Source organism: Musca vetustissima, unplaced genomic scaffold, assembly GCF_032173495.1.
Source record: "Musca vetustissima isolate MV318-11 ecotype Yass unplaced genomic scaffold, APGP_CSIRO_Mvet_v1 utg63109, whole genome shotgun sequence".
NCBI classification, from domain to species: Eukaryota; Metazoa; Arthropoda; class Insecta; order Diptera; family Muscidae; genus Musca; species Musca vetustissima.
Genome location: NW_026881622.1, coordinates 21,399 through 34,239, shown reverse-complemented (window position 1 = coordinate 34,239; position 12,841 = coordinate 21,399). Strand labels below are relative to the sequence as shown.

The 12,841-nt window shown below is 35.4% G+C and overlaps 1 long non-coding RNA gene across 1 annotated transcript in view; it reads left to right on the top strand.

Moving 5' to 3' along the window:
• Positions 1-3,280: 3,280 nt before the first annotated feature.
• Positions 3,281-12,841, top strand: part of LOC133327588 (uncharacterized) — a 29,681-nt gene continuing 20,120 nt past the window's right edge. The window contains exon 1 of the long non-coding RNA XR_009754261.1: positions 3,281-3,410. This is a non-coding gene — a long non-coding RNA (uncharacterized LOC133327588). The remainder of the gene's footprint in view (positions 3,411-12,841) is intronic.

Genomic DNA, 12,841 nt, shown 5'->3' with positions numbered 1-12,841 from the left:
CCCCAATTTTCGGTATTTTGGGGTTCTTGAGCGCGTTTTTCAACCGAATACGCTGAAATTTTGTACATTGAGTTCTTAATAGGTTCCAAATCTCTCCACAAAATATTATGAGTATAGGTCCATTTTTTCGGATAGCCCCAATATAAGGGTACCCCCAATTTTCGGTATTTTGGGGTTCTTGAGCGCGTTTTTCAACCGAATTTGCTGCCATTTGATATTTTGTAGTCGCATATGGCAACAAATCTCCCTACCAAAAATTATTAATATTCGCCCCCTTTTTGGGATAGTCCCCATATAACCCCCTTTTTTATATTAAAATAGTTATCTGATTTGTTGCGCGTTTTGAGTTTGGTTCTAAGACCTTTTTGTAATCATTTCACCTGCGGAGGATAGAGAGATAAAAAAATTATAACGTAAGGTTCGATAATGAACTATAGCCGCATTTAGATCTAGCCCCTGATTGGAGGTTCCAGAAGGAGTGGACCGATATTCCCCATTTTCGAATTTGAACTAAGCTTGGAAGAAATAATAAGATGGGCAAAGTTCGGATGAAATCTGAAATTTTCCGAAACGGGTCTAGAACCAATATTTCGATGAGGCACATTTTCATCGCGTTAAAGTGTATACACCTTCATTAGACATAAGGCTGAGGGTATAATAATCCTTTAACAATTTCTAAAATTTTTATTATGGTTTACATAGTCGGTTTTTGGAAATGTCGGTATAGGTCCACTTTTTGGTATGTTCCCTATATTTCCATTTATAGTACCTGTCAATATATCTATGGTGGAGGGTATCCAAAGTTCGGCCCGGCCGAACTTACCGCTTTTTCACTTGTTTATTATAAATTTCTCTTTCGAGATGAGCTACATGATCGGAGTTGCAATAAAAAGGAAAGCCAGAGAGATACAACATTCCCACCACTATGCGACGCGTTTCGCCGTTAGTTAAGCGGCTCATCAGGCATATTGGGCAATGTGGCTTACAAATGTCTTTACTTGATAAATTGTATTTATGTCGACTATTGTTGCGAAATTGCATCTACGAATTAAATTCAAACGTGTCAAGGTTCGGACATTTGGCATCACACCGGAACATTCCTTTTCAGAGCAGATTTTTCTTGTAGTGACTGACTTTTTTTCCATACAGACTACAATATTTTTCTTCAATGGTATGCAACTGCATATTGTGCAACCTTAGGAAGATAAGGAAGTGGCTTTGAACGCTAAGGCACCGGACACCAACAGATGCCATGGGAACCAGGGTTCAAATCCCAGCCGGGCTCAAGCTGAATTTTTGAGTTTTATGCCTTTTTAGGGCGAGGGATCATTCATGTAAATGTTTTTTTTTTATTATTATTAATTTCTCTTTCGAGATGAGCTACATGATCGGAGTTGCAATGAAAAGGAAAGCCAGAGAGATACTACATTCACACCACTATGCGACGCGTTTCGCCGTTGGTTAAGCGGCTCATCAGGCATATTGGGCAATGTGGCTTACAAATGTCTTTACTTGATAAGTTGTATTTATGTCGACTATTGTTGCGAAATTGCATCTACGAATTAAATTCAAACGTGTCAAGGTTCGGACATTGGGCATCACACCGGAACATTCCTGTTTAGAGCAGATTTTTCTTGTAGTGACTGACTTTTTTTTGTAAGTTTGTATTTTAATTATGATTTGACTCGAAATTATAACATACAAATAATCTGACTGTCATTTTGAACATTGTGTACATTTATCATTAACCCCACATATATGAAAAAATATGTATTAAATATGATCTAAGTTTCTTGATAAATATCATCATCATTAACATTTAGTATTATTTATTATTTACTTATAACAACATGACAACTGGCGATCACATTTCAACGCCCGTATGTTTATATTAATATACTCGTAAATCATTTCACATTACCAATGTAGCAGGCAATTGACCTACGCAAAAAGTCAGTGACCTTTAACAAATGTAGTTATTCGTTTGTTTTTTTTTTTTTTGTAACATAGACTAATTAGAAACATATCTTCAATATTAATAAAAATTAAATAAAAACACGTTTTTTAAATTTGTTTGGTCACCTGAATTATGTGAATTTTTAAAAATGGTATACTTCCCATATTTAAGTTCAAATTCAATTTACTGGACTTTCTTCTTGAATCACGAATTAAATGTTTTTCTTCTCTTTTGTCATAAAATTTCATAATTCTTTGATTTGAGGTAATAAAATAAAGAGTGTTGAAGAAAACACCTTTTTGGCGGTATGTCCACAACGTAACGTGTATCACGTTCCTTTAGCAGTACTCCGGTAGGAGTACGTCTGTTGATATGCGAAAATGCAAATAAATAGTGTTTTGCATACAAAATCTAAATAATGTTTTAAATATATAACGTAAAGGCATACAGTGTTCTTCATATTTATTAAGACACCTTAAATTTGGCTATTGTTTATGAGTATGGGTTTTTTAGAATGGGCGTATTAAAAGGTAAAATTAAAATGGTCATCAAGCTGAGGAATCTCTATGAATAGTGTCCCGAAGTCGGGGTTTTTGCATTTTATGAATTCAATTCATAAATTTAAATCAGAGTTGAACAGAACTAAATTGAGAGTAAGTGTGCAAGAGCGAAAGTGAGAGATAGTCATCACCGCTATCGTACTATTTTAAGCATTAGTGCTTTAAATACTGGTTTTTTTATAGAGAGAGAGAGAGAGTGCGCGTTTCTATGAGCACATTAAACTCTTTGTCGTTTTTATTCTTCTTTCTTTTGATTTTACGTTTGCTTCATCTCTGTTATGTCTTGTTTCTTCTTTGATTTATCATTTATATCGAAATAATTTGGAAAATTCATATGCGAATTTTATAACACCAATGCAGAGGTCGGTACGAATATCTGAAATAATGAAACAATGGAATGCAAAACAAACAAAAAAAAAAAAAAACAATCGATTGAGTAGAAAGTCGGCAGTTGTTAAGATCTTAAATAGTAGTCAAATAAACGGTTGCAAAAATAACAAACCCAAGTAAGGGGGAGATGGAGAACGATACCAAAACAAAACACAGCCGAACAATGAATTGTGGTTGTGTTGGTGGTGTTTTTTCTTTCTTGGAAGGAATACATTTGTTTTGTATGGAAAATCATTTATATTGTTTAATAATAAGTTGAAAATTTTGATAATAATATGGACATCTTATGAAATGTCATTTATCAGATAATGTTCAGTCCTTGTAATAAATGCATTGGACCTTTACACGGTGAGATGAAAAAAACTGCAACGAACTTTAAACAAAATGATCGTGTTTACTTGCCAAAGAGGTCGACTGAAAATGTGCACCTTCGGTTGGCCACCAGAACGCCGGCCATGGTGATGGTGTGGACCGCCATAACAGCCGATGGTCGGTCTCCGCTCGTATCAATCGAATATATGGGGAAAATATTCTAGAGGGTGTATTAAAACCTTGGGCACGCAAACATTTTGGCCGCAGACCTTGGACATTCCAACAGGACTCAGCACCATCGCACTCAGCGCGCAAGCACCTAAGAATGGTTACAAAATGAGGTTTCTCGCTTCATTTCCAGAGTACAATGGCCACCAAAATCTCCGGATACCAATCCGTTGGACTATTGTGTCTGGAGTATTATGGAAAGCAAGGTTGGCAATAAAAATACCAAAGTTTTAATAACCTCAAGCAAGCGCTTCGCCGGGTGTGGGCCAAAATACCTTTGGCCTTCATAATTCGTGCCAAAAATGGCCATTTCGAACAAATCTAAACTTATTCTAAAATTTGATGCTATTTCCGACATTTGTTGCTTTCATCCAATAAAATTATAAACCAGTAACGGAGCAGTATAGACGGACTGGCCGACCATATGATACCCTACACAACTTCCACGAAAAACTAACTTTCTGTGGATCTATATTCTGAGCTTGGGCAATATTTCGCGATATTTGAACCATATGGACCAACTAGAGGTCGCGTCTATATCCTTCAGGGGTAAATCTATACGCTATAGAATACAAATGTTCTATGTAAAAATTCGCCATGTTTGGGTCATAATTGCGGCCTCTAGAGCGACCAGAAAACCGGATAAAAATTAAGTATTTTGTCCATTTCATCCCCTAGATGTTAACCGATTTTTACCAAAAACAATAGGTGTCTTCATTTGCCAGAACCCATTCTACATGCAACATTTCGTGAAGATTGGTGCATAGCTGTGGCCTGTATCGTGTTTACAAAATATAATGGACGGACGGACACACATGTCTAGATCGACTTAGCTAGTCGAGATATGACGATCGGTATACCTAAAGGTGGGTCTAGGACCAATATTTCGCGGCGTTACAAACTTTTGGGGTTGCACAAAGCTATAATACCCTGACAACATAGTTGTGTAGGGTATACAAATGTAAAAACCAGTGAGCGGAGCAGTATAGTCGGACGAGGCCGACCATATAATACCCTACACAACTTCCATGAACATCTTACTTTCTGTGGCACCACATTCTGAGCATGGGCAATATTTCGCGATGTCATCAAATATTACTACTTTTCAGCACAGTCCTTCTAATTACTTTTCCAGATTCCCTTCAACGTGGGTCGTTTTGTGATGTTCGGCTTTCAATTGTTGACTGTAGATCGACTCGAAAAAAATACGTTTTCGGTCCACTTCATCCCAATATTATTATCTGATCATCACCAAAAATTATAGGCGTTGTCCTTGACCATACCTGGATACTAGTGAAAATTTTCAAAGCGATGAGCGCTGTATTTCCACCCTCTAGTGTGGTAACTGGGTTACTAAATAATATCTGAGTACGTAAGCACCTGTAAACATTTAAGTGTAACTCCAACATCCGACAATAAAATTGGAATCAATTTAAAGGTCGACCACTCCTCTCGGGTATAGCATCAATTTCCCGGGTCAATATCCTTCAAGGGTAAATCTATACGCTATAGGATACAAATTTTGTCATTTTTCACACAAAAGTCAGGGTCCACTTGACCCGCTAAATATTGACCGATCTTTATCTAAACAGGCATGCTTATCATTTGGCCCGAACCCCTTCTCCATGAAAAAATTCACAGTGTTTGCGCGTAATTGCGGCCTCTGGAGCAACCAGAAAAACCGACAAAAATAAAGTTTTTGGTCCATTTCATCCCCTAAATATTAACCGCTTTTTTCCAAAAAACAATAGGGGTCTTCATTGGCCACAACCCATTCTACATGCAAAATTTCGTGAAGATTGGTCCATAACTGTGGCCTGTATCGTGTTCACAAAATATAATGGACGGACGGACACACATGTCACGATCGGTATACTTAATGGTGGGTCTAGAGCCAATATTTCGCGGCGTTACAAATATTATACGTTTTCAAAATACTAATTTGAAACATAGCTTTTAAAATGGTGATCGATATTTTTCATGCATCTGCAACTCTTTAATGATAACCAATAATGTGGACTTATGTCTTCTTATATTTCTTCACTTTATAAATATTTTGAATGCTAAAAGCTAACCATTCATTGTTCTTGTTTTTTGAATAGAATTTATTTACTAATGACACGAAAATGTCACCTCAGCCTGTGATTTATTATTAAATTTAATATTCATCGAGTCAAATCCTAATATTAAACACAAGTCTAAATACCGATTTTTTGTTCATTTCTTTGGGTCGACATAAATCAAAATCATTTAATATCAATAGAAATCTATATAAAATACGCATCTGTTATACTACGATTAAGGCTGCCTTTTGATGATTGAACGATCATATATATATGAAGATAAATATTCCAATTTTTATTTTCAATATGTTTGTTTAGATATTTTTGTCAAAAAGAAACAGAATTTTAATTTGTAGCGGAGGCTTTGTTTGTTATTTTTCTTTTAACTAAAGATTCCGAGGTTAATTTGTAGAGCATAGAATAGTGATTGTTTAATATCAACCACATAAATGTTAATTTGAAATTCTTGTGTTTTGAGAACCCACATTTGCTAATTAAATATCGATTAGTTGTAATTAATCGATGTGATATATACAAACGTTTTTTTTTTCCTGCAAATGTGAAATGTCATTATTAATTTCCAACTGAAAAATTTAGAATACCTGCACAAATATTATTGATTAATGAATGGAATATTGGCTTAACAGATTAAATAAATATTTACGTTAACGAGCATAGTTTTAAAATTTCGAAATGAAAAATGATTGTCCGAAATGTTGACAAATCGGTCTATATAGAGTTATGACGTATGTATGGAATTTGTACAGCTTTGTATGATATAGGATCAAATGTTCAATTAATTTCAAAAAAATTCGTATCATTCTTTGAAATTAGGATCTTCAACGCACCTTTATTGGTTGTGCCTTTAGATACTATTTCTAAACATGGATCTCAATAGAAAAGTTTCTGACAAAATCTGGACCTTTGTATAAAACTATGTCAAAACAGAGATCTATATAGAAAATTTTCGGAGCCGAAGTTTTTGACCTTCTAAGAAACCGGAATGCCAATTTAACGTCCTCTTCAGATGAAAATGAACTGACATATCCTTTTCCAAAGTAAATAACAAAAAGTGCCAGGCAACACATAGTTTATACTAAGCCAGAAGTATATACATACGAGTATACTGGCTTTCGTTTTTCAAATTTGAATAAATTAAGAAAACCATTTTTACTGCCTCCCCCTCAAAGTAAAACATCAGTACATTACAGGATCTAGGACAATATGCAACACTACATCCTATGTTATACTGAAACACATCAAACACACGCTTCCCATATGTTTACCTTCAACTTTAAATAGGTTACAATGAACCCTTGTTTTTTCGAAGAGAACATTGACTCTCTTTACATTAAAGTGCAATCATATGCGACTCTTAATCGTATTACCTAACCTTGTTGTGATAGGGACATATTTGGTTAGTCGTAAGATATGTACCACAAACTCATTATACCCAACACAACTATGTTGTCAGGGTATTATAGCTTTGTGCAGCCCCAAGAGTTTGTAACGCCGCGAAATATTGGCCCTAGACCCACCTTTAAGCATACCGGTCGTCATATCTTGACTAGCTGAGTCGATCTAGACATGTGTGTCCGTCCGTCTGTCCATTATAACTTGTAAACACGATACAGGCCACAGTTATGGACCAATCTTCACGAAATTTTGCATGTAGGATGGGTTCTGGCCAACGAAGACCCCTATTGTTTTTTGAAAGGACAAGTTAATATTTAGGGGGTGAAATTGACCAATAAATTTATTTTTGTCTGATTTTCTGGTCGCTCCACAGGTCGCAGTTATGGTCCGAACATCGTGAAATTTTACACGGACAACGGGATTGGGCTAAGGAATAAGCATGCCTGTTTTGATAAGAATCGGTCAATATTTAGCGGGTCAAATGGACCCTGACTTTTGTGTGAAAAATTAAAAAAAAATGTATTCTATAGCGTATATATTTACTCCTGAAGGACATAGAGCCGGGAAGTTGATAGTATATCCAAGAGGAGTGGTTGGGCTTTAAATCGATACCAATTATATTGTCGTATATGCTCGGATGTGGGAGTTACGCGTAAATTTTTACAGGTTCTTACGTATTAATATATTATTTAGTAACCCATTACCACACTAGAGGGTGGAAATATAGCGCTGATCGCTTTGAAATGTTCCGTGGGGTTCCAGTTATAGTCAAGTACAACGCCTATAGTCATTTTGGGATGAATTGGACCAAAAACTTGTATTGTATTTTGTATTTTTTTCGAGTCGATCTATAGGCCACAATTGAAAGCCGAACACAATACAACCCACGGTGAAGGGAATGTGGAGTAGTCATTAGAAGGGCTGTACTGAATATAAGTAATATTTGTTGACCTCTAGTCGGCCAAAAACGTGCAAATATCGAGAAATTTTACCCAAGCTCAGAATGTAGAACCACACAAAGTTAGATTTTCGTGGAAGTTTTGTATAATATGGTCGGCCCCATCCGAGTATACTGTTGTAAAAATAGTGCCTATAGAGGAAATCTGAGTACTAGAGTTGACAGTCATAGGCGTGATTTTCAAAGAGACTATGAGAGCCGTAGGCGTGGATTCTTTATTAATTTTTCAAAAACTATGATACTCATAGACGTGGATTATACATTTTTCAGAGACGTGGATTATAATAATTTTCAGAGACTATGACTATCTGGGTTATCTTGAAGTTTTTCTTTAAGCCAAAATGACTGCAATAAATTTTCTGTGCCGCCATTTTTGCATAGTACCCATCAAGGAGGCAGTAATTTGGCATTCCGATTTCTTGTAGGGACTTTTACCTCTTGAAATAATTCTAAAATTCCGTTGGGATGTATCTTCGAACAAAAAATTTCTTCATTCGAAAAATGTACGAAACTCTCAAGTCGGCTTTTATTTATTTGAAAATAAATTTACTACCCTTCTACATGTAGGTTGATATTTTTTCCATGGAAGTTCGAATTGGCGTTGAGTCTGTTGCTTAATTGTTGTTTGGTTTACTAACTAACAACACCCTTAATTATTGCAGTCTGGTGCAGTTCACTTTTCATTACTTACCATTCTTTGCAAGCCATAACCCAGAACGTATTTTGTTTTTATTTCTCCAAGCAGAATTTGCAATTGCAAGGCGTGTGGTATATTTGTCGCCTAAACAGCAATAAACATTGGCAAATAAAAAACATCCTCGTGCGTATGTAAGGATTCTTAATTCCTTTACACAGAAATAGTCAACAAAAACGAACACGAACTACCAACTTTTACAAATGAGACTCTTTTGTAAACCAAATGTCGTTGACATTACACTTCCAACCAAAGAGAATAAATAAAACGCAAAAAAAAAACAACAAAGCATAGAAAATACGGAACACACGCCTGTAAATCTGATTACCTCCGATAAGCCATTACACGTGTTCTCATTGTTGTAATTGTCAACTACACACAAATTGTAAATTTCCATTTTGGGATGTAAATAAAAAATTATTTGCTACAAAATGTCCTTGATCCTTTTGTATTCGTAGATATGCTGAAGTTCTTCTGATGTGTCACATGCCTATTTATCAGCATTCCAGTTTTTATTCAATTTTTAAATGGTAGGGAATATATTTATTGATTGCCAGGGTATTCTATGCGCACATCTTTGGTTTTTGAGTGTGTATGTGTAATGAGGCTGCAGCAACGCGCATCGAGGAATTAAATTTTAATAATAACATCCTTGTTCGATATATTAATCTATTTATAATACGACGAGGACTACAAAACTTCAGATGAGGAAATCCTACGAGTGTCTAATATGTTTGTGTTGTAGGACAGTCATTTTCTTTATTTTTCTTAACCTATACACGTGGAAATCAATAAGCACGTGGTTCTATATTAAATTATTAGCCTTAAGACTGGGGGTATAAATTTTCCATTAACATCGTTTATGTTTGTATACTTTCCCGATTCAAAAGTAGCGGAATTTGGTGTCTGCGTAATTTATTTATCGATAGGCAATTTTCTTAATAATAGCAATATATTTACTATAATAATATATTTTTATACCCTCCACCATAGTATGGATGGTATATTAATTTTGTCATTCCATTTGTAGCTCATCGAAATATTCATTTCCGGCCCTATAAGGTATATATATTCTTGATAAAGGTAAAATTCTAAGACGATCTAGCCATGTCCGTCCGTCTGTCCGTCCGTCTGTTGTAATCACGCTATCTTCTGAAGGAATTGAGATAGGGTGCTGAAATTTTGGCATAGGTTGTCTTTTGTCTGCAGGCAGGTCAAGTTCGAAGATGGGATATATCGGTCCACGTTTAGGCATAGCTCCCATATAGCTCCCAAATTTCGGGTTTTCAGCCGAATTCGCTTAAATTTGGTACATTGGGTTATTATTGGGTACTAAATGTCTCCACAAAAAAAATATGAATATAGGTCCACTATTTCTGGTAGCCCCCATATAACGGTACCTCCCAATTTTCAGTATTTTGGGGTTTTCGGTCGTATTTTTCCGCCCAATTAGCTGTAATTTAGTATTTTGAGTTATTAATAGGTACAAAATCTCTCCAAAAAATTATGAAAATAGGTCAATTTTTTCGGATAGCCCCCATATAAGGGTACCCCCAATTTTCGGTATTTTGGGGTTCTTGAGAGCGTTTTTCATCCGAATTTGCTGCAATTTGGTATTTTGTAGTCGTATATGGTAACAAATCCGCGTTTTTAGTTTGGTTCTAAGATTCTGTTGTAATCATTTCACCTGCGGAGGATAGCGAGATAAAAAAATTACAACTTATGGTTCGATAATGAACTATAGCCGCATTTAGACCTAGTCCCTGTGTGGAGGTTTCAGAAGGAGTAGACCGATATTCCAAATCTTCGAATTTGAATTATCAATTAAAAATTTCTGAAATTTGTATTATGGTTTACATAATCCGTTTTTAGACATGTCGATATAGGTCCACTTTTTGGTATGTTCCCTATATTTTCATTTCTAGTACCTGTCATTATAGATGTAATCTATATAATATATGTAATCTATATAATTTTCAATTAGCACTAAAAGATGGTTGATAAGTGCCTATGGCCTTTTGAAACCCTCTACCAAAAATTCGGAATGTTGAATTGCAGCAACTTTGAAAATACCTAAATTGGAGCGGGACATTTTTATTGGGATTATGTCCAAACAATAAACAATATTCAAAATATTCTGCTACGAGGTTGTATCCTCTTAAATCCGAACTGACTTTATATCGAACTATTTATATTCTCCACAATGAGGGAAAATTAAAAATTTCTAAAATTGATCGAGACTTTTCTGTGGTGCTATATCGTGGTAAATGTCTTCCAGAAGAAAACAAATTATCAAACTACAAGCTCTCATGTTGGAAAATTGGACCTTGAATGCACCGAACTTCGAAATGAGAGTACCTTTATATGGGGACTATAACAAAACGAGTACAGATATTACAGTGGAAAGATTTAACACCGAATGTGAGCACAAAATATCAAATTACAACCAGTTCCTTGGAAAAACTTACCCAAAACCAGAATAATGAGAGGAGGATAACATTTTTGTTAAGGAGATTTTCTAGCAAATATGACTTCTCAGGTGAATATTTCGAGGTGGCAAATTTGTTATACACTTTACCTTAGGATATGTCAACACATTTTCCACCCTCCAAAAACTCGTAATATTCAATTAAAAATAATGAGGGGAGCTGTATAGTCGGACAGGGCCCACCAAATGATAATCTAATGAAATGAAAATCTAATTTTTTGTTGTTCTATATTCGGAGCGTGGGTAATATTTCGCGATATTTGCACCCTCTTGACCGACTAGAGGTCAACAAATATTACTAATATTCAGTACATCTCTTCTAATTACTTGTCCAGAGTCCCTTCACCATGGGTTGTGTTGTGATGTTCGGCTTTCAATTGTGGCCTATAGATCGACACGAAAAAACACCAAAAATTAAGTATTCTGGGCAGAAAATTATCCCAAAATTATTATCTAATTATCACCGAAAATTAAAGGCGTTTTCTTTGGCCAAACCTGGGTCCTCATGGAAATTTTCAATACGCAAGCACCTGTAAATATTTATGTGTAACTCCATCCGAGTACATACGACAATATAATTGGTATCAGTTTAAAGGTCAACGACTCCTCTTGGATATTCTGTCAACTTCTCGGGTCTATGTCTTTCAGTAGTAAATTTATACGATATATAATTCAAATTTTGTCATTTTTCACACAAAAGTCAGGACCGATCTTTATAAAAACAGGCATGTTTACTCTTTAGCCCGATCCCTTCTCCATGCAAAAACTGGCGATGTTTGGGCCATAATTGAGGCCTCTGGAGCGACCAGAAAAACGGAAAAGAATTAGGTATTTGGTCCATTTCATCCCCTAAATATTAACCGATCTTTACCAAAAACCATAAGGGTTTTCATTGGGCAGAACCCATCCTACATGCAAAATTTCGTGAAGATTGGTGCATAACTGTGACCTGTATCGTGTTTACAAATTGTAATGGACAGACGGACGGACACGCATGTCCAGATAGACTCAGCTAGTCGAGGTATGACGATCGGTATGCTTAAGGGTGGGTCTGGGATCAATATTTCGCGGCGTTAGGCTGCACAAAGTTATAATAACCTGACAACATAGTTGTGTGTCTTATAATTACGCTTAAAACGTAGACCGATACATTCCATTTTAAATACCAAACATCCTGGTAGTAGCAACCTATATGCTAAATTTCAAAGCTTTATCTTAAATATTGTGATCATAACAAAATCGTCAGCGTTGATGGCATAACAAATTTCATGCTTTGATATAGATTTGAAAAAATATTTCAAAAATAATTATGTGTGTAGCACATTAAAGGCTCAGCCATGATTTAGTTCACAGATAGTTTGATGCAGTCCGCGCTCTGGTGGTGTTTGAACGAATTAAAACATAACAAAACTGTTATATTGTTGAATTAACTGTTATGATCATGCGCAATGATAAGCTTTTTTGTATGGTCAGAAAGCTTAACACAAAGCTTAGCTTGGAAATTAATATATGCAAATGCTTGATTAATAAAACTAAATTTCGTATTGAGCCATGATATGAACCCATTAAAGCAAAAGCGACATCTTTCGTGAAATATAATCAATAAATGTAAGCTTTATTATACCCTACAATAAAACGTATGGATAATTATGGTTCGGACAGTAATTTGTAAATGTTTGTATTTATTAACAAACGGAGTGGCATATTCAGCGGGACAATACCGCTATATTTGCGGTATTTTGATGATTTTAGCCTCACTTTCAACCGAAAATGGA